This window comes from Zea mays, chromosome 7 (assembly GCF_902167145.1).
Source record: "Zea mays cultivar B73 chromosome 7, Zm-B73-REFERENCE-NAM-5.0, whole genome shotgun sequence".
Taxonomy (NCBI): domain Eukaryota; kingdom Viridiplantae; phylum Streptophyta; class Magnoliopsida; order Poales; family Poaceae; genus Zea; species Zea mays.
The window spans coordinates 157,350,439-157,374,374 of NC_050102.1; positions in this window are offsets into that span (position 1 = coordinate 157,350,439).

A 23,936-nucleotide genomic window follows, 5' to 3' on the forward strand; every position below is an offset into this window, starting at 1 on the left:
ATTTCTTGGGCAAAAATCCATACGTGTTAGCCTTCGGTATTATTGAAAATGGTCGTTGATGGCTATTTTCGACAAAAATGGGGGTTGTGTGGCCATTGATCTTCGACCAGAGGCCCATACACCTCACCCCACATATGTTTCCTTGCCAAAGATCACATTCTTGGATTTCTGGTGGAGACCATTTCTTGGTCAAAAATTCGTAGGTGTTAGCCTTCAGTGTCATTGAAAATGGTCGTTCATGGCTATTTTCGACAAAAATGGGGGTTGTGTGTCCATTGATCATCGACCAAAGGCTCGTACACCTAACCCCACATGTGTTTCCTTGCCATAGATCACATTTTGGATTTCTGGTGGAGACCATTTCTTGGTAAAAAATCCGTAGGTGTTAGCCTTCGGTATTATTGAAAATGGTCATTCATGGCTATTTTCGACTAAAATGGGGGTTGTGTTGCCATTGATCATCCACCAAAGGCTCAAACACCTCACCCCACGTATGTTTCCTTGCCATAGATCACATTCTTGGATTTCTGGTGGAGACCATTTCTTGGTAAAAGATCCGTAGCTGTTAGCCTTCGGTGTTATTGAAAATGGTCGTTCATGGCTATTTTCATAAAACAAATGGGGGTTGTGTGGCCATTTATCTTCGACCAGAGGCTCGTACACCTCACCCCACATATGTTTCCTTGCCATAGATCACATTCTTTGATTTCTGGTGGAGACCATTTCTTGGTCAAAAATTTGTAGGTGTTAGCCTTTGGTACTATTGAAAATGGTCGTTCATGGCTATTTTCGACAAAAATAGGGATTGTGTGGCCATTGATCATCGACCAGAGGCTCGAACACCTCACTACACATATGTTTCCTTGCCATAGATCACATTCTTGGATTTATGGTGGAGACCATTTCTTGGTCAAAAATCCGTAAGTGTTAGCCTTCGGTGTCATTGAAAATGGTGGTTCATGGCTATTTTCAACAAAAATGGGGGTTGTGTGGCCATTGATCATCGACCAGAAGCTCGTCCACCTCACCCCACATATGTTTCCTTGCCATAGATCACATTCTTGGATTTCTGGTGGAGACCATTTCTTGGGAAAAAATTTAAATGTGTTAGCCTTCGGTATTATTGAAAATGGTCATTCATGGCTATTTTCGACAAAAATAGGGGTTGTGTGGGCATTGATCTTCAACCAGAGGCTCGTAAACCTCTCCCCACATATGTTTCCTTGCCATATATCACATTCTTGGATTTTTGGTGGAGACCATTTCTTGGTCAAAATTCGGTAGGTGTTAGGCTTCAGTGTCATTGAAAATGGTCGTGCATGGCTATTTTCGAAAAAAATGGGGGTTGTGTGGCCATTGATCATCGACCAGAGGCTCGTACACCTCGCCCCACATATGTTTCCTTGCCATAGATCACATTCTCGGATTTCTGGTGGAGACCATTTATTGGTCAAAAATCCATATGTGTTAGCCTTCTGTATTATTGAAAATGGTCGTTGATCGCTATTTTAGACAAAAATGGGTGTTGTGTGGCCATTGATCATCGACCAGAGGCCCATACACCACACCCCACATAAGTTTCCTTGCCATAGATCACATTCTTGGATTTCTGGTGGAGACCATTTCTTGGTCAAAAATATGTACGTGTTAGCCTTCGGTATTATTGAAAATGGTCGTTCATGGCTATTTTTGACAAAAATGGGGGTTGTGTGGCCATTGATCATCGACCAGAGGCTCGTAAACCTCACCCCACATATGTTTCCTTGCCATAGATCACATTCTTTGATTTCTGGTGGAGACCATTTTTGGTCAAAAATCCGAATGTGTTAGCCTTTGGTACTATTGTAAATGGTCGTTCATGGCTATTTTCGACAAAAATGGGGGTTGTGTGGCCATTGATATTCAACCAGAGGATCATACACCTCACTACACATATGTTTCCTTGTCATAGATCACATTCTTGGATTTATGGTGGAGACCATTTTTTGGTCAAAAATCTGTAGGTGCTAGCCTTCAGTGTCATTGAAAATGGTGGTTCATGGCTATTTTCGACAAAAATGGGGGTTGTGTGGCCATTGATCATCGACCAGAGGCTCGTACACCTCACCCCACATATGTTTCCTTGCCATAGATCACATTCTTGGATTTCTGGTGGAAACCATTTCTTGGGCAAAATTCCGAATGTGTTAGCCTTCGGTATTATTGAAAATTGTCATTCATGGCTATTTTTGACAAAAATGGGGGTTGTGTGGCCATTGATATTCAACCAGAGGCTCATACACCTCACTACACATATGTTTCCTTGCCATAGATCACATTATTGGATTTATGGTGGAGACCATTTCTTGGTCAAAAATTCTTAGGTGTTAGCCTTCAGTGTCATTGAAAATGGTCGTTCATGGCTATTTTCGAAAAAAATGGGGGTTGTGTGGCCATTGATCATCGACCAGAGGCTCGTACACTTCACCCCACATATGTTTTCTTGCCATAGATCACATTCTTGGATTTCTTGTGGGGACCATTTCTTGGTCAGAAATCCGTTAGTGTTAGCCTTTGGTATTATTGAAAAATGGTCGTTCATGGCTATTTTTGACTAAAATGGGGGTTGTGTGGCCATTTATCATCGACCAGAGGTTCGTAGACCTAACCCCACATATGTTTCCTTGCCATAGATCACATTCTTGGATTTTTGGTGGAGACCATTTCTTGGTCAAAAATCCGTACGTGTTAGCCTTCGGTATTATTGAAAATGGTCATTCATGGATATTTTCGACAAAAATGGGGGTTGTGTGGCCATTGATCATCGACCAGAGGCCCGTAAACCTCACCCCACATATGTTTTCTTGCCATAGATCACATTCTTTGATTTCTGGTGGAGACCATTTCTTGGTCAAAAATCCGAATGTGTTAGCCTTCGGTACTATTGAAAATGATCGTTCATTGCTATTTTCGACAAAAATGGGGGTTGTGTGGCCATTGATATTCGACCAGAGGCTCATACACCTCACTACACATATGTTTACTTGCCATAGATCACATTCTTGGATTTATGGTGGAGACCATTTCTTGGTCAAAAATCCGTAGGTGTTAGCCTTCCGTGTCATTGAAAATGGTCGTTCATGGCTATTTTCGACAAAAATGGGGGTTGTGTGGCCATTGATCAACGACCAGAGGCTCGTACACTTTACCCCACATATGTTTTCTTGCCACTGATCACATTCTTGGATTTCTGGTGGAGGCCATTTCTTGGTCAAAAATCCGTACGTGTTAGCCTTCGGTATTATTGATAATGGTCATTCATGGCTATTTTCGACAAAAATGGGGGTTGTGTGGCCATTGATCATTGACCAGAGGCTCATAAACCTCACCCCACATATGTTTCCTTGCCATAGATCACATTCTTGGATTTATGGTGGAGACCATTTCTTGGTCAAAAATCCGTAGGTGTTAGCCTTCAGTGCCATTGAAAATGGTCGTTCATGGCTATTTTCGACAAAAATGGGGGTTGTGTGGCCATTGATCATCGACCAGAGGCTCATACACCTCACCCCACATATGTTTCCTTGCCATAGATCACATTTTGGATTTCTGGTGGAGAACATTTCTTGGTCAAAAATCTGTAGGTGTTAGCCTTCAGTATTATTGAAAATGGTCGTTCATGGCTATTTTCGACAAAAATGGGGGTTGTGTGGCCATTGATCATTGACCAGAGGCTCATACACCTCACCCCATGTATGTTTCCTTGCAATAGATCACATTCTTGGATTTCTGGTGGAGACCATTTCTTGGTCAAAAATCTGTAGGTGTTAGCCTTCGGTATTATTGAAAATGGTCGTTCATGGCTATTTTCATCAAAAATAGGGGTTGTGTGGCCATTTATCATCGACCAGAGGCTCGTACACCTCACCTCACTTATGTTTCCTTGCCATAGATCACATTCTTGGATTTATGGTGGAGACCATTTCTTGGTCAAAAATCCGTAGGTGCTAGCCTTCCGTGTCATAGAAAATGGTCGTTCATGGCTATTTTCGAAAAAAATGGGGGTTGTGTGGCCATTGATCATCGACTAGAGGCTCATACACTTTACCCCACATATGTTTTCTTGTCGTTGATCACATTCTTGGATTTCTGGTGGAGACCATTTCTTGGTCAAGAATCCGTTGGTGTTAGCCTTCGGTATTATTGAAAATGGTCGTTCATGGCTATTTACGTCTAAAATGGGGGTTGTGTCGCCATTTATCATCGACCAGAGGGTTGTACACCTCACCCCACATATGTTTCCTTGCCATAAATCACATTCTTGGATTTCTGGTGGAGACCATTTCTTGGTCAAAAATTCGTACATGTTAGCCTTCGGTATTATTGAAAATGGTCATTCATGGCGATTTTTGACAAAAATGGGGGTTGTGTGGCCATTGATCATCGACCAGAGGCTCGTACACCTCACCCCACATATGTTTCCTTGCCATAGATCACATTCTTGGATTTCTGGTGGAGACCATTTCTTGGGCAAAAATCTGAATGTGTTAGCCTTCGGTATTATTGAAAATGGTCATTCATGGCTATTTTCGAGAAAAATGGGGGTTGTTTGGCCATTGATCTTCGACCAGAGGCTCATACACCTCACTACACATATGTTTCCTTGCCATAGATCACATTCTTGGATTTATGGTGGAGACCATTTCTTGGTCAAAATTCCGGAGGTGTTAGCCTTCAGTGTCATTGAAAATTGTCGTTCATGGCTATTTTCGACAAAAATGGGGGTTGTGTGGCCATTGATCATCGACCAGAGGCTCGTACACCTCACCCCACATATGTTTCCTTGCCATAGATCACATTCTTGGATTTCTGGTGGAGACCATTTCTTGGTCAAAAATCCATACGTGTTAGCCTTCTGTATTATTGAAAATGGTCGTTGATCGCTATTTTAGACAAAAATGGGCGTTGTGTGGCCATTGATCATCGACCAGAGGCCCATACACCTCACCCCACATATGTTTCCTTGCCATAGATCACATTCTTGGATTTATGGTGGAGACCATTTCTTGGTCAAAAATCCGTAGGTGTTAGCCTTCAGTGTCATTGAAAATGGTCGTTCATGGCTATTTTCGACAAAAATGGGGGTTGTGTGGCCATTGATCATCGACCAGAGGCTCATACACCTCACCCCACATATGTTTCCTTGCCATAGATCACATTTTTGATTTCTGGTGGAGAACATTTCTTGGTCAAAAATACGTAGGTGTTAGCCTTCAGTATTATTGAAAATGGTCGTTCATGGCTATTTTCGACAAAAATGGGGGTTGTGTGGCCATTGATCATTGACCAGAGGCTCATACACCTCACCCCATGTATGTTTCCTTGCAATAGATCACATTCTTGGATTTCTGGTGGAGACCATTTCATGGTCAAAAATCCGTAGGTGTTAGCCTTCGGTATTATTGAAAATGGTCGTTCATGGCTATTTTCATCAAAAATAGGGGTTGTGTGGCCATTTATCATCGACCAGAGGCTCGTACACCTCACCTCACTTATGTTTCCTTGCCATAGATCACATTCTTGGATTTATGGTGGAGACCATTTCTTGGTCAAAAATCCGTAGGTGCTAGCCTTCCGTGTCATAGAAAATGGTCGTTCATGGCTATTTTCGAAAAAAATGGGGGTTGTGTGGCCATTGATCATCGACTAGAGGCTCATACACTTTACCCCACATATGTTTTCTTGTCGTTGATCACATTCTTGGATTTCTGGTGGAGACCATTTCTTGGTCAAGAATACGTTGGTGTTAGCCTTCGGTATTATTGAAAATGGTCGTTCATGGCTATTTACGTCTAAAATGGGGGTTGTGTCGCCATTTATCATCGACCAGAGGGTTGTACACCTCACCCCACATATGTTTCCTTGCCATAAATCACATTCTTGGATTTCTGGTGGAGACCATTTCTTGGTCAAAAATCCGTATATGTTAGCCTTCGGTATTATTGAAAATGGTCATTCATGGCGATTTTTGACAAAAATGGGGGTTGTGTGGCCATTGATCATCGACCAGAGGCTCGTACACCTCACCCCACATATGTTTCCTTGCCATAGATCACATTCTTGGATTTCTGGTGGAGACCATTTCTTGGGCAAAAATCTGAATGTGTTAGCCTTCGGTATTATTGAAAATGGTCATTCATGGCTATTTTCGAGAAAAATGGGGGTTGTTTGGCCATTGATCTTCGACCAGAGGCTCATACACCTCACTACACATATGTTTCCTTGCCATAGATCACATTCTTGGATTTATGGTGGAGACCATTTCTTGGTCAAAATTCCGGAGGTGTTAGCCTTCAGTGTCATTGAAAATTGTCGTTCATGGCTATTTTCGACAAAAATGGGGGTTGTGTGGCCATTGATCATCGACAAGAGGCTCGTACACCTCACCCCACATATGTTTCCTTGCCATAGATCACATTCTCGGATTTCTGGTGGAGACCATTTCTTGGTCAAAAATCCATACGTGTTAGCCTTCTATATTATTGAAAATGGTCGTTGATCGCTATTTTCGACAAAAATGGGTGTTGTGTGGCCATTGATCATCGACCAGAGGCCCATACACCTCACCCCACATATGTTTCCTTGCCATAGATCACATTCTTGGATTTATGGTGGAGACCATTTCTTGGTCAAAAATCCGTAGGTGTTAGCCTTCAGTGTCTTTGAAAATGGTCGTTCATGGCTATTTTCGACAAAAATGGGGGTTGTGTGGCTATTGATTATCGACCAGAGGCTCGTACACCTCACCCCACATATGTTTCCTTGCCATAGATCACATTCTCGGATTTCTGGTGGAGACCATTTCTTGGTCAAAAATCCATACGTGTTAGCCTTCTGTATTATTGAAAATGGTCGTTGATCGCTATTTTAGACAAAAATGGGCGTTGTGTGGCCATTGATCATCGACCAGAGGCCCATACACCTCACCCCACATATGTTTCCTTGCCATAGATCACATTCTTGGATTTATGGTGGAGACCATTTCTTGGTCAAAAATCCGTAGGTGTTAGCCTTCAGTGTCATTGAAAATGGTCGTTCATGGCTATTTTCGACAAAAATGGGGGTTGTGTGGCCATTGATCATCGACCAGAGGCTCATACACCTCACCCCACATATGTTTCCTTGCCATAGATCACATTTTTGATTTCTGGTGGAGAACATTTCTTGGTCAAAAATCCGTAGGTGTTAGCCTTCAGTATTATTGAAAATGGTCGTTCATGGCTATTTTCGACAAAAATGGGGGTTGTGTGGCCATTGATCATTGACCAGAGGCTCATACACCTCACCCCATGTATGTTTCCTTGCAATAGATCACATTCTTGGATTTCTGGTGGAGACCATTTCATGGTCAAAAATCCGTAGGTGTTAGCCTTCGGTATTATTGAAAATGGTCGTTCATGGCTATTTTCATCAAAAATAGGGGTTGTGTGGCCATTTATCATCGACCAGAGGCTCGTACACCTCACCTCACTTATGTTTCCTTGCCATAGATCACATTCTTGGATTTATGGTGGAGACCATTTCTTGGTCAAAAATCCGTAGGTGCTAGCCTTCCGTGTCATAGAAAATGGTCGTTCATGGCTATTTTCGAAAAAAATGGGGGTTGTGTGGCCATTGATCATCGACTAGAGGCTCATACACTTTACCCCACATATGTTTTCTTGTCGTTGATCACATTCTTGGATTTCTGGTGGAGACCATTTCTTGGTCAAGAATCCGTTGGTGTTAGCCTTCGGTATTATTGAAAATGGTCGTTCATGGCTATTTTCGTCTCAAATGGGGGTTGTGTCGCCATTTATCATCGACCAGAGGGTTGTACACCTCCCCCCACATATGTTTCCTTGCCATAAATCACATTTTTGGATTTCTGGTGGAGACCATTTCTTGGTCAAAAATCCGTACATGTTAGCCTTCGGTATTATTGAAAATGGTCATTCATGGCGATTTTCGACAAAAATGGGGGTTGTGTGGCCATTGATCATCGACCAGAGGCTCGTACACCTCACCCCACATATGTTACCTTGCCATAGATCACATTCTTGGATTTCTGGTGGAGACCATTTCTTGGGCAAAAATCTGAATGTGTTAGCCTTCGGTATTATTGAAAATGGTCATTCATGGCTATTTTCGAGAAAAATGGGGGTTGTTTGGCCATTGATCTTCGACCAGAGGCTCATACACCTCACTACACATATGTTTCCTTGCCATAGATCACATTCTTGGATTTATGGTGGAGACCATTTCTTGGTCAAAATTCCGGAGGTGTTAGCCTTCAGTGTCATTGAAAATGGTCGTTCATGGCTATTTTCGACAAAAATGGGGATTGTGTGGCCATTGATCATCGACCAGAGGCTCATACACCTCACCCCACATATGTTTCCTTGCCATAGATCACATTTTTGATTTCTGGTGGAGAACATTTCTTGGTCAAAAATCCGTAGGTGTTAGCCTTCAGTATTATTGAAAATGGTCGTTCATGGCTATTTTCGACAAAAATGGGGGTTGTGTGGCCATTGATCATTGACCAGAGGCTCATACACCTCACCCCATGTATGTTTCCTTGCAATAGATCACATTCTTGGATTTCTGGTGGAGACCATTTCTTGGTCAAAAATCCGTAGGTGTTAGCCTTCGGTATTATTGAAAGTGGTCGTTCATGGCTATTTTCATCAAAAATAGGGGTTGTGTGGCCATTTATCATCGACCAGAGGCTCGTACACCTCACCTCACTTATGTTTCCTTGCCATAGATCACATTCTTGGATTTATGGTGGATACCATTTCTTGGTCAAAAATCCGTAGGTGCTAGCCTTCCGTGTCATAGAAAATGGTCGTTCATGGCTATTTTCGAAAAAAATGGGGGTTGTGTGGCCATTGATCATCGACTAGAGGCTCGTTGCACTTTACCCCACATATGTTTTCTTGTCGTTGATCACATTCTTGGATTTCTGGTGGAGACCATTTCTTGGTCAAGAATCCGTTGGTGTTAGCCTTCGGTATTATTGAAAATGGTCGTTCATGGCTATTTTCGTCTAAAATGGGGGTTGTGTCGCCATTTATCATCGACCAGAGGCTTGTACACCTCACCCCACATATGTTTCCTTGCCATAAATCACATTCTTGGATTTCTGGTGGAGACCATTTCTTGGTCAAAAATCCGTACATGTTAGCCTTCGGTATTATTGAAAATGGTCATTCATGGCGATTTTCGACAAATGGGGGTTGTGTGGCCATTGATCATCGACCAGAGGCTCATAAACCTCACCCCATATATGTTTCCTTGCCATAGATCACTTTCTTTGATTTCTGGTGGAGACCATTTCTTGGTCAAAAATCCGAATGTGTTAGCCTTCGGTACTATTGAAAATGGTCGTTCATGGCTATTTCGACTAAAATAAGTGTTGTGTGGCCATTGATATTCGACCAGAGGCTCATACACCTCACTACACATATGTTTCCTTGCCATAGATCACATTCTTTGATTTATGGTGGAGACCATTTCTTGGTCAAAAATCTGTGAGTGTTAGCCTTCAGTGTCATTGAAAATGGTCGTTAATGGCTAATTTTGACAAAAATGGGGGTTGTGTGGCAATTGATCATCGACCAGAGACTCGTACACCTCACCCCACATATGTTTCCTTGCCATAGATCACATTCTTGGATTTCTGGTGGAGACCATTTCTTGGGCAAAAATCTGAATGTGTTAGCCTTCGGTATTATTGAAAATGGTCATTCATGGCTATTTTCGACAAAAATGGGTGTTGTGGCCATTGATCTTCGACCAGAGGCTCATACACCTCACTACACATATGTTTCCTTGCCATAGATCACATTTATGGATTTATGGTGGAGACCATTGAAAGGGAAATATGCCCTTGGGCCATTTCTAAGTATTTTGGTGATTGAGTGCCAACGCAAGTGCTTTTGTGTTGATTTATGCAATGTGGTGGACAAAGTGCAAATCATGTCAAAAGGTATGTTTCCAGACTTAGTACATTGTTTTATGGACTAATGTATTGTGTCTAAGTGCTGAAACAGGAAAGATTGAATTGGAAATGAGATGGTCGGGACACGTGGCCGAGCCAACGGTCGGGAGGGGGCACCGGACTGTCCGGTGTGCATCGGACAGTGTCTGGTGCGCCAATGGCTCCTAGGCTGCCAACGGTCGGCTTCACCAAAGATGGAAAGAAATCCGCACCGGACAATGTCCGGTGGTGCACCGGACTGTCCGGTGCGCCAGTCGACAGAAGGCAAGAAATGCCTTCCTGGAATGCACTCAACGACTCCTAGCTGCCTTGGGGCTATAAAAGGGACCCCTAGGCGCATGGAGGAGCACACCAAGCATTCCTAAGCACTAAGACATCGATTCCGCGCTTTTAATTCCTTGCAATAGCAATTAGAGCTCTAGTTGAGTTGTGAACTCTTGAGTTGTGTTGTGAGCTCTTGTTGCGACTTGTGTGCGTGGTGTTGCTGTGATTTCTTGTCTTGAGTGTGTTGCTCATCCCTCCTTTACTCCATGCTTCTTTGTGAATTTCAAGTGTAAGGGCGAGAGGCTCCAAAGTGTGGAGATTCCTCGCAAACGGGATATAGTAAAGCAAGCAAAACACCGTGGTATTCAAGTGGGTCTTTGGACCGCTTGAGAGGGGTTGATTGCAACCCTCGTCCGTTGGGACGCCACAACGTGGAGTAGGCAAGCGTTGGTCTTGGCCGAACCACGGGATAAACTATTGTGCCTTCTCTGTGATTGATCTCTTGTGGTTATTGTGTTTTGTTGAGACTCCTCTCTAGCCACTTGGCATTATTGTGCTAACGTCTAATCAAGTTTTTATGGATTAAGTTTCAAGTTTCACAGGATCACCTATTCACCCCCCCCCCTCTAGGTGCTCTCAATTGGTATCGGAGCCGTTCTCTTCAAGAAAGGGACTAACCGCCCGAAGAGATGGATCCTAAGGGGAAGGGAATCATGATCAATGATAAGGAGAAGGAGTCCTTCGTTAACGAGCCGAAGGATGACAAGCCTACCGACTCGGGCTCGGACCACAAACGAAAGGATGGGAAGAAGAAGAAGACAAGGCGTATCAAGGAGATCGTCTACTACGACGACAGCGACGAGTCCACTTCTTCCCAAAAGGACAATGACGACAACGACTACGAGAGAAGGAAATCGGTTAATTCGAACTTTTCCTTTGACTACTCTCGTATTCTGCAAAGTACAAATGCTCATTTGCTCTCCATTCCACTTGGCAAACCTCCTCACTTTGATGGAGAGGACTACGGATTTTGGAGCCACAAAATGCGTAGTCACCTGTTCTCTCTCCATCCGAGCATATGGGAGATTGTGGAAAGTGGAATGAAATTTGATAGCTCGGATAGTCCTATGTTTATCAATGAACAGATTCATAGAAATGCACAAGCTACTACTGTGTTGTTAGCCTCTTTGTGCAGGGACGAGTATCATAAGGTGAGCAGCTTGGACAATGCCAAGCAGATCTGGGACACCCTCAGGATCTCACATGAGGGGAATGACGTCACCTTACTCACCAAAATGGAGTTGGTGGAGGGCGAGCTTGGAAGATTCGCAATGATCAGGGGAGAGGAGCCAACCCAAACATACAATCGGCTCAAGACCCTTATCAACAAGATACGGAGCTACGGAAGCACATGATGGACGGACCACGACGTCGTTCGTCTAATGCTAAGGTCCTTTACTGTACTTGATCCACATTTGGTGAACAATATCCGTGAAAATCCTACGTACACCAAGATGTCGCCCGAAGAAGTTCTTGGGAAATTTGTAAGCGGGCGAATGATGATCAAGTAGGCGAGATATGTCGACAACGCGTTGAACGGTCCAATCCATGAGCCTCAACCCATTGCTCTCAAGGCAACGAGGAGCAAGGAGACGCTACCTAGCAAGGTGGCGCAAGTTGAGGCGGCCGGGCTCAATGATGAAGAGATGGCCCTCATCATCAAGCGCTTCAAGACGGCGCTAAAGGGTCGCAAGGGGCAGCCAAGCAAGACCAAGACAAAGGGGAAGCGCTCATGCTTCAAATGTGGTAAGGTTGGTCATTTTATTGCTAACTGTCCCGACAATGATAGTGACCAGAAACAAGGGAACAAGAGGGAGAAGAAGAAGAACTATAAGAAGGCAAAAGGCGAGGCACATCTTGGCAAGGAGTGGGACTCGGATTGTTCGTCGTCCGACTCCGACAACGAAGGACTCGCCGCCACTGCCTTCAACAAGTCATCCCTCTTCCCAAACGAGCATCACACTTGCCTCATAGAAAGGGAAAAGAAGGTAAGCGCTCGTAACACTAGTACTTATGCTTCTTCAAGTGAGGATGAGTCTAGTGATGATGATGAAATAGATTATTCATGTTTATTCAAGGGTCTAGATAGAACCAAGGTGGATAAAATAAATGAATTGATTGATGCTTTGAATGATAAGAATAGATTGCTAGAAAAACAAGAGGATCTCTTATATGATGAACTTGATAAGTTTGTAGAAGCTCAAAAATCCCTTGCGTTAGAAATAAAGAGGAATGAAATGCTTTCTTGTGAATTGTCTACATGCCATGACTCTATTTCTAGTTTAAAAAGCATAAACGATGACTTGAATGCTAAGTTAGAAATAGCTAATAAATCAACATCCTGTGTAGAACATGTTGTTGTTTGCACTAGGTGTAAAGATTTTAATGTTGATGCTTGTAGTGAACACCTAGTTTCAATTTCTAAATTGAATGATGAAGTGGCCAGTCTTAATGCCCAACTTAAGACTAGCAAAAGCGAATTTGATAAGTTAAAATTTGCAAGGGATGCCTACACGATTGGTAGACACCCCTCAATTAAGGATGCACTTGGTTTCAAGAAGGAAGCCAAGAACTTAACAAGCCATAAAGCTCCCATCCCCGCCAAGGACAAAGGGAAGGCCCCTATGGCTAGTAGTGCTAAAAAGAACCATGCTTTTATGTACCATGATAGAAGACAGTCTTATGAGAGTTGTAATGCTTATGATGCTTTTGAATCACATGCCATGTTCGCTTCTAGTTCTTCCTATATGCATGATAAAGTTATGTCTAGGAGATATTTTGTTCATATGCCTAGGAGAAATGTTGTTAATGTTCCTAGGAAAGTTAATGAACCTTATACAATATATCATGCTTTAAATGCTTCCTTTGTTATTTGTAGAAAGGATAGGAAGATAGTTGCTAGAAAATTAGGGGCAAAATGCAAGGGAGACAAAACTTGCATTTGGGTCCCTAAGACAATTGTGACTAACCTTGTAGGACCCAACAAGAGTTGGGTACCTAAGACCCAAGCCTAAATTTGCCTTGCAGGTTTATGCATCCGGGGGTTCAAGCTGGATTATCGACAGTGGATGCACAAACCATATGACGGGGGAGAAGAAGATGTTCACCTCCTACGTCAAAAACAAGGATTCCCAAGATTCAATAATATTCGGTGATGGGAATGAAGGCTAGGTAAAATTGCTATTTCATCCGAGCACTCTATATCTAATGTGTTTTTAGTTGAGTCTCTTGGATATAATTTGTTATCTGTTAGTCAATTATGCAATATGGGATATAATCGTCTATTCACAAATGTAGATGTGTTTGTCATTAGAAGAAGTGATGGTTCACTAGCTTTTAAGGGTGTATTAGACGGCAAACTTTACTTAGTTGATTTTGCAAAAGAGGAGGCCGGTCTAGATGCATGCTTAATTGCTAAGACTAGCATGGGCTCGCTGTGGCATCGCCGCTTAGCACATGTGGGGATGAAGAACCTTCACAAGCTTCTAAAGGGAGAACACGTGATAGGTTTAACTAATGTGCAATTCGAAAAAGATAGACCTTGTGCAGCTTGTCAAGCAGGCAAACAGGTGGGAAGCTCTCATCACACAAAAAAATGTGATGACCACATCAATACCTTTGGAGATGCTTCACATGGACCTCTTCGGACCCGTCGCCTATCTAAGTATAGGAGGAAGTAAGTATAGTCTTGTTATAGTTGACGACTTTTCCCGCTTCACTTGGGTATTCTTTTTTCAGGATAAATCTAAAACCCAAGGGACCCTCAAGCGCTTCCTAAGGAGAGCTCAAAACGAGTTTGAGCTCAAGGTGAAAAAGATAAGGAGCGACAATGGGTCCGAGTTCAAGAACCTTCAAGTGGAGGAGTACCTTGAGGAGGAAGGGATCAAGCACGAGTTCTCCGCTCCCTACACACCACAGCAAAATGGTGTGGTAGAGAGGAAGAACAGGACGCTTATAGACATGGCGAGGACGATGCTTGGAGAGTTCAAGACCCCCGAGCGCTTTTGGTCGGAAGCCGTGAACACGGCTTGCCACGCCATCAACAGGGTCTACCTTCATCGCCTCCTCAAGAAGACGTCGTATGAGCTACTAACCGGTAACAAACCCAATGTTTCGTATTTTCGAGTTTTTGGAAGTAAATGCTACATTCTAGTGAAGAAGGGTAGGAATTCCAAATTTGCTCCCAAAGCCGTAGAAGGGTTTTTGTTAGGTTATGACTCAAATACAAAGGCGTATAGAGTCTTCAACAAATCATCGGGTTTGGTTGAAGTCTCTAGCGACATTGTATTTGATGAGACTAATGGCTCTCCAAGAGAGCAAGTTGTTGATCTTGATGATGTAGATGAAGAAGATGTTCCGATGGCCGCAATACGAACTATGGCGATTGGTGATGTACGACCTCAGGAACAAAAGGAGCAAGATCAACCTTCTTCCTCAACAATGGTGCATTCCCCATCTCAAGACGGTGAACAGGTTCATCAAGAAGAGGCGTGTGATCAAGGGGGAGCACAAGATGTTCATGTGATAGAGGAAGAAGCGCAACCGGCACCTCCAACCCAAGTTCGAGCGACGATTCAAAGGGATCATCCCGTTGACCAAATTTTGGGTGACATTAGCAAGGGAGTAACTACTCGGTCACGATTAGTTAATTTTTGTGAGCATTACTCCTTTGTCTCTTCTATTGAGCCTTTCAGGGTAGAAGAGGCCTTGCTAGATCCGGACTGGGTGTCGGCCATGCAAGAGGAGCTCAACAACTTCAAGAGGAATGAAGTTTGGACATTGGTGCCTCGTCCCAAGCAAAATGTTGTGGGAACCAAGTGGGTGTTCCGCAACAAACAAGACGAGCACGGGGTGGTGACAAGGAACAAGGCTCGACTTGTGGCAAAAGGTTATGCCCAAGTCACAGGTTTGGACTTTGAGGAGACTTTTGCTCCTGTGGCTAGGCTAGAGTCCATTCGTATTTTGCTAGCATATGCCGCTCACCACTCTTTCAGGTTGTTCCAAATGGATGTGAAGAGCACTTTCCTCAACGGGCCAATCAAAGAGGAGGTGTACGTGGAGCAACCCCCTGGCTTCGAGGATGAATGGTACCCCAACCACGTGTGTAAGCTCTCTTAGGCGCTCTATGGACTTAAGCAAGCCCCAAGAGCATGGTATGAATGCCTTAGAGACTTTTTAATTGCTAATGCTTTCAAGGTTGGGAAAGCCGATCCAACTCTTTTTACTAAGACTTGTGATGGTGATCTCTTTGTATGCCAAATTTATGTCGATGACATAATATTTGGTTCTACTAACCAAAAGTCTTGTGATGAGTTTAGCAGGGTGATGACTCAAAAGTTTGAGATGTCGATGATGGGCGAGCTAAGCTATTTCCTTGGGTTCCAAGTGAGGCAACTCAAGGATGGGACCTTCATCTCCCAAACGAAGTACACACAAGACTTGATCAAGCGGTTTGGGATGAAAGACGCCAAGCCCGCAAAGACTCCAATGGGAACCGATGGACACACCGACCTCAACAAAGGAGGTAAGTCTGTTGATCAAAAAGCATACCGGTCTATGATCGGGTCGTTACTTTACTTATGTGCTAGTAGACCGAATATTATGCTTAGCGTATGCATGTGTCCTAGATTTCAATCCGATCCTAAGGAGTGACACCTAGTGGCTGTGAAGCGAATTCTTAGATATTTAGTCGCTACGGCTTGTTTCGGGATCTGGTATCCAAAGGGGTCTACCTTTGACTTGATTGGATATTCAGACTCCGACTATGCTGGATGTAAGGTCGATAGGAAGAGTACATCGGGGACGTGCCAATTCTTAGGAAGGTCCCTAGTGTCATGGAGTTCTAAGAAACAAACCTCCGTTGCCCTATCCACCACTGAGGACGAGTATGTTGCCGTAGGACAGTGTTGCGCGCAACTACTTTGGATGAGGCAAACCCTCATGGACTTTGGCTACAATCTGAGCAAAGTCCCACTCCTATGTGATAGAGTGCTATCCGCATGGCGGATAATCCTGTTGAACACAGCCGCACAAAGCACATAGACATCCGGCATCACTTTTTGAGAGACCACCAGCAAAAGGGAGATATCGAAGTGTTTCATGTTAGCTCCGAGAACCAGCTAGCCGATATCTTTACCAAGCCTTTAGATGAGCAGACCTTTTGCAAGTTGCGTAGTGAGCTAAATGTCTTAGATTCGCGGAACTTGGATTGATTTATAGCATACATGTGTTTATGCCCTTGATCATGTTCCTTATGCATTTTGTTGCTTATTTATGGTGCTCAAGTTGTACAAGCACTCCCCGGACCTCACAAGTCCGTTGCAAAGTGATGTACATATTTAGGGGGAGATGTGCTACAACTTGACTCTTTGAGACTAACTGTGTGCTTGAGTTTGCTTGATTTAGTCTCAAAGGTGGGTTGAAAGGGAAAAGGTGGACTTGGACAATGCAAGACTTCCACTGCACTCCGATGAAAGAGTAAATTTTTCCGAGTTCATCTTTGTACTCTTATTGCCTTTTTATTTTTAGTTGAAGATTTTTGGTGAGGCAATGGGGTTAAAGGGCCAAGATTGATCCCGTTTTGGTGCTTGATGCCAAAGGGGGAGAAAATAAAGGCCAAAGCAATAAATGGATCAGCTACCACTTGAGAAATTTTGAAAATAGTAGAATAGAGCTTTTGGTTTGTCAAAACTCTTTTATTGTCTCTTTTGTCAAAAGTTGGCCTCTTGTGGGGAGAAGTGTTGATTATGGGAAAAAGGGGGAGTTTTTGAAATCCTTGATCAATTTCTTTTGGAATACCTCTCTTTATGTCTCTACAAGTGAATTTGACTTAGAGATAGGAAATTGAGTTTGATTTGCAAAAACAAACCAAGTGGTGGCAAAGAGTGATCCATATATGTCAAATATGAATCAAAACTATATTGAGTTTTCATTTGCATTGATATTACACTTGTTCTAGTTGCTTTATGTTGTGTTGGCATAAATCACCAAAAAGGGGGAGATTGAAAGGGAAATATGCCCTTGGGCCATTTCTAAGTATTTTGGTGATTGAGTGCCAACGCAAGTGCTTTTGTGTTGATTTATGCAATGTGGTGGACAAAGTGCAAATCATGTCAAAAGGTATGTTTCCAGACTTAGTATATTGTTTTATGGACTAATGTATTGTGTCTAAGTGCTAAAACAGGAAAGATTGAATTGGAAATGAGATGGCTCTGTTCAGCCCAAGTCAGCTCGGTCTGGGTGCACCGGACAGTGTCCGGTGTGCCAGGCTGGCTCAGGCGAACTTGCCGCTCTCGGGAAGGAATTAACGGCGTACGGCTATAATTCACTGGACTGTCCGGTGTGCACCGGACTGTTCGGTGAGCCAACAGTCAGCCGGGCCAACGGTCGGCTGCGCGATCCGCGCGGGACACGTGGACGAGCCAACGGTCGGGAGGGGGCACCGGACTGTCTAGTGTGCACCGGACAGTGTCCGGTGCGCCAACGGCTCCAAGGCTGCCAACGGTCGGCTTCGCCAAAGAAGGAAAGAAATCTGCACCGGACAATGTCCGGTGGTGCACCGGACTGTCCGGTGCGCCAGTCGACAGAAGGCAAGAAATGCCTTCCTGGAATGCACTCAACGGCTCCTAGCTGCCTTGGGGCTATAAAAGGGACCCCTAGGCGCATGGAGGAGCACACCAAGCATTCTCTAAGCATTCCTAAGCACTAAGACATCGATTCCGCGCTTTTGATTCCTTGCAATAGCAATTAGAGCTCTAGTTGAGTTGTGAACTCTTGAGTTGTGTTGTGAGCTCTTGTTGCGACTTGTGTGCGTGGTGTTGCTGTGATTTCTTGTCTTGAGTGTGTTGCTCATCCCTCCTTTACTCCGTGCTTCTTTGTGAATTTCAAGCGTAAGGGCGAGGGGCTCCAAAGTGTGGAGATTCCTCGCAAACGGGATATAGTAAAGCAAGCAAAACACCGTGGTATTCAAGTGGGTCTTTGGACCGCTTGAGAGGGGTTGATTGCAACCCTCGTCCGTTGGGACGCCACAATGTGGAGTAGGCAAGCGTTGGTCTTGGCCGAACCACGGGATAAACCACTGTGCCTTCTCTGTGATTGATCTCTTGTGGTTATTGTGTTTTGTTGAGACTCCTCTCTAGCCACTTGGCATTATTGTGCTAACGTCTAATCAAGTTTTTGTGGATTAAATTTCAAGTTTCACAGGATCACCTATTCACCCCTCCTCTAGGTGCTCTCAACCATTTCTTGGTCAAAATTCCGTAGGTGTTAGCCTTCAGTGTCATTGAAAATGGTCGTTCATGGCTATTTTCGACAAAAATGGGGGTTGTTTGGCCATTGATCATCGACCAGAGGCTCATACACCTCACCCCACATATGTTTCCTTGCCATAGATCACATTCTCGGATTTCTGGTGGAGACCATTTCTTGGTCAAAAATCCATACGTGTTAGCCTTCGGTATTATTGAAAATGGTCGTTGATCGCTATTTTCGACAAAAATGGGTGTTGTGTGGCCATTGATCATCGGCCAGAGGCCCATACACCTCACCCCACATATGTTTCCTTGCCATAGATCACATTCTTTGATTTCTGGTGGAGACCATTTCTTGGTCAAAAACTCGTACGTGGCTATTTCGACTAAAATAAGTGTTGTGTGGCCATTGATATTCGACAAGAGGCTCATACACCTCACTACACATAGGTTTACTTGCCATAGATCACATTCTTGGATTTATGGTGGAGACCATTTCTTGGTCAAAAATCCGTGTGTGTTAGCCTTCAGTGTCATTGAAAATGGTCGTTCATGGCTATTTTCGACAAAAATGGGGGTTGTGTGGCCATTGATCATCGACCATAGACTCGTACACCTCACTCCACATATGTTTCCTTGCCATAGATCACATTCTTGGATTTATGGTGGAGACCATTTCTTGGTCAAAATTCTGTAGGTGTTAGCCTTCAGTGTCATTGAAAATGGTCGTTCATGGCTATTTTCGACAAAAAAGGGGGTTGTGTGGCCATTGATCATCGACCAGAGGCACGTACACCTCACCCCACATATGTTTCCTTGCCATAGATCACATTCTCGGATTTCTGGTGGAGACCACTTCTTGGTCAAAAATCCATACGTGTTAGCCTTCGGTATAATTGAAAATGGTCGTTGATCGCTGTTTTCGACAAAAATGGGCGTTGTGTGGCCATTGATCATCGGCCAGAGGCCCATACACCTCACCCCACATATGTTTCCTTGCCATAGATCACATTCTTGGATTTATGGTGGAGACCATTTCTTGGTCAAAAATCCATAGGTGTTAGCCTTCAGTGTCATTGAAAATGGTTGTTCACGGCTATTTTCGACAAAAATGGGGGTTGTGTGGCCATTGATCATCGACCAGAGGCTCATACACCTCACCCCACATATGTTTCCTTGCCATAGATCACATTTTGGATTTCTGGTGGAGAACATTTCTTGGTCAAAAATCCGTAGGTGTTAGCCTTCGGTATTATTGAAAATGGTCGTTCATGGCTATTTTCGACAAAAATGGAGGTTGTGTGGCCATTGATCATCGACCAGAGGCTCATACACCTCACCCCACGTATGTTTCCTTGCCATAGATCACATTCTTGGATTTCTGGTGGAGACCATTTCTTGGTCAAAAATCCGTAGATGTTAGCCTTCGGTATTATTGAAAATGGTCGTTCATGGCTATTTTCATAAAAATGGGGGTTGTGTGGCCATTTATCATCGACCAGAGGTTCGTACACCTCACCCCACATATGTTTCCTTGCCATAGATCACATTCTTGGATTTCTGGGAAGACCATTTCTTGGTCAAAAATCCGTACGTGTTAGTCTTCGGTATTATTGAAAATGGTCATTCATGGCTATTTTCGACAAAAATGGGGGTTGTGTGGCCATTGATCATCGACTAGAGGCTCATAAACCTCACCCCACATATGTTTCCTTGCCATAGATCACATTATTTGATTTCTGGTGGAGACCATTTCTTGGTCAAAAATCCGAATGTGTTAGCCTTCGGTACTATTGAAAATGGTCGTTCATGACTATTTTCGACAAAAATAAGGGTTGTGTGGCCATTGATATTCGACCAGAGGCTCATACACCTCACTACACATACGTTTCCTTGCCATAGATCACATTCTTGGATTTATGGTGGAGACCATTTCTTGGTCAAAAATTCGTGAGTGTTAGCCTTCAGTGTCATTGAAAATGATCGTTCATGGCTATTTTCGACAAAAATGGGGGTTGTGTGGCCATTGATCATCGACCAGAGGCTCGTACACCTCACCCCACATATGTTTCCTTGCCATAGATCACATTCTTGGATTTCTGGTGGAGACCATTTCTTGGTCAAAAATCTGAATGTGTTAGCCTTCGGTATTATTGAAAATGGTCATTCAAGGCTATTTTCGACAAAAATGGGGGTTGTGTGGCCATTGATCTTCGACCAGAGGCTCATACACCTCACTACACATATGTTTCCTACCATAGATCACATTCTTGGATTTATGGTGGAGACCATTTCTTGGTCAAAATTCCGTAGGTGTTAGCCTTCAGTGTCATTGAACATGGTCGTTCATGGCTATTTTCGACAAAATGGGGGTTGTGTGGCCATTGATCATCGACCAGAGGCTCGTACACCTCACCCCACATATGTTTCCTTGCCATAGATCACATTCTCGGATTTCTGGTGGAGACCATTTCTTGGTCAAAAATCCATACGTGTTAGCCTTCTATATTATTGAAAATGGTCGTTGATCGCTATTTTCGACAAAAATGGGCGTTGTGTGGCCATTGATTATCGACCAGAGGCCCATACACCTCACCCCACATATATTTCCTTGCCATAGATCACATTCTTGGATTTATGGTGGAGACCATTTGTTGGTCAAAAATCCGTAGGTGTTAGCCTTCGGTATTATTGAAAATGGTCGTTCATGGCTCATTTCAACAAAAATGGGGGTTGTGTGGCCATTGATCATCGATCAAAGGCTCATACACCTCACCCAAGTATGTTTCCTTACCATAGATCACATTCTTGGATTTCTGGTGGCGACCATTTCTTGGTCAAAAATTTGTAGGTGTTAGCCTTCGGTATTATTCAAAATGGTCGTTCATGGCTATTTTCATAAAAAATGGGGGTTGTGTGGCCATTTATCATCGACCAGAGGCTCGTACACCTCACCTCACATATGTTTCCTTGCCATAGATCACATTGTTGGATTTCTGGTGGAGACCATTTCTTGGTCAAGAATCCGTTGGTGTTAGCCTTCGGTACTATTGAAAATGGTCGTTCATGGCTATTTTCGTCTAAAATGGGGGTTGTGTGGCCATTTATCATCGACCAGAGGCTCGTACACCTCACCCCACATATGTTTCCTTGCCATAGATCACATTGTTGGATTTCTGATGGAGACCATTTCTTTGTCAAAAATTCGTACGTGGTATTATTGAAAATGGTCATTCATGGCTATTTCCGACAAAAATGGGGGTTGTGTGGCCATTGATCATCGACCAGAGGCTCATAAACCTCACCCCACATATGTTTCCTTGCCATAGATCACATTCTTTGATTTCTGGTGGAGACCATTTCTTGGTCAAAAATCCAAATGTGTTAGCCTTCGGTAGTATTGAAAATGGTCGTTCATGGCTATTTTCGACAAAAATAAGGGTTGTGTGGCCATTGATATTTGACCAGAGGCTCATACACCTCTCTACACATATGTTTCCTTGCCATAGATCACATTCTTGGATTTATGGTGGAGACCATTTCTTGGTAAAAAACTGTGAGTGTTAGCCTTTAGTGTCATTGAAAATGGTCGTTCATGGCTATTTTCGACAAAAATGGGGGTTGTGTGGCCATTGATCATCGACCAGAGGCTCGTACACCTCACCCCACATATGTTTCCTTGCCATAGATCACATTCTTGGATTTCTGGTGGAGACCATTTCTTGGGCAAAAATCTGAATGTGTTAGCCTTCGGTATTATTGAAAATGGTCATTCATGGCTATTTTCGACAAAAATAGGGGTTGTGTGGCCATTGATCTTTGACCAGAGGCTCATACACCTCACTACACATATGTTTCCTTGCCATAGATCACATTCTTGGATTTATGGTGGAGACCATTTCTTGGTCAAAATTCCGTAGGTGTTAGCCTTCAGTGTCATTGAAAATGATCGTTCATGGCTATTTTCGACAAAAATGGTGGTTGTGTGGCCATTGATCATCGACCAGAGGCTTGTACACCTCACTCCACATATGTTTCCTTGCCATAGATCACATTCTCGGATTTCTGGTGGTGACCATTTCTTGGTCAAAAATCGATACGTGTTAGCCTTCGGTATTATTGAAAATGGTCGTTGATCGCTATTTTCGATAAAAATGGGCGTTGTGTGGCCATTGATCATCGGCCAGAGGCCAATACACCTCACCCCACAAATGTTTCCTTGCCATAGATCACATTCTTGGATTTCTGGTGGAGACCATTTCTTGGTCAAAAATCCGTAGGTGTTAGCCTTCAGTGTCATTGAAAATGGTCGTTCATGTCTATGTTCGACAAAAATGGGGGTTGTGTGGCCATTGATCATCGACCAGAGGCTCATACACCTCACCCCACATATGTTTCCTTGCCATAGATCACATTTTGGATTTCTGGTGGAGAACATTTCTTGGTCAAAAATCCGTAGGTGTTAGCCTTCGGTATTATTGAAAATGGTCGTTCATGGCTCATTTCAACAAAAATGGGGGTTGTGTGGCCATTGATCATCGATCAAAGGCTCATACACCTCACCCAAGTATGTTTCCTTACCATAGATCACATTCTTGGATTTCTGGTGGCGACCATTTCTTGGTCAAAAATTTGTAGGTGTTAGCCTTCGGTATTATTGAAAATGGTCGTTCATGGCTATTTTCATAAAAATGGGGGTTGTGTGGCCATTTATCATCGACCAGAGGCTCGTACACCTCACCTCACATATGTTTCCTTGCCATAGATCACATTGTTGGATTTCTGGTGGAGACCATTTCTTGGTCAAGAATCCGTTGGTGTTAGCCTTCGGTACTATTGAAAATGGTCGTTCATGGCTATTTTCGTCTAAAATGGGGGTTGTGTGGCCATTTATCATCGACCAGAGGCTCGTACACCTCACCCCACATATGTTTCCTTGCCATAGATCACATTGTTGGATTTCTGATGGAGACCATTTCTTTGTCAAAAATTCGTACGTGGTATTATTGAAAATGGTCATTCATGGCTATTTCCGACAAAAATGGGGGTTGTGTGGCCATTGATCATCGACCAGAGGCTCATAAACCTCACCCCACATATGTTTCCTTGCCATAGATCACATTCTTTGATTTCTGGTGGAGACCATTTCTTGGTCAAAAATCCAAATGTGTTAGCCTTCGGTAGTATTGAAAATGGTCGTTCATGGCTATTTTCGACAAAAATAAGGGTTGTGTGGCCATTGATATTTGACCAGAGGCTCATACACCTCTCTACACATATGTTTCCTTGCCATAGATCACATTCTTGGATTTATGGTGGAGACCATTTCTTGGTAAAAA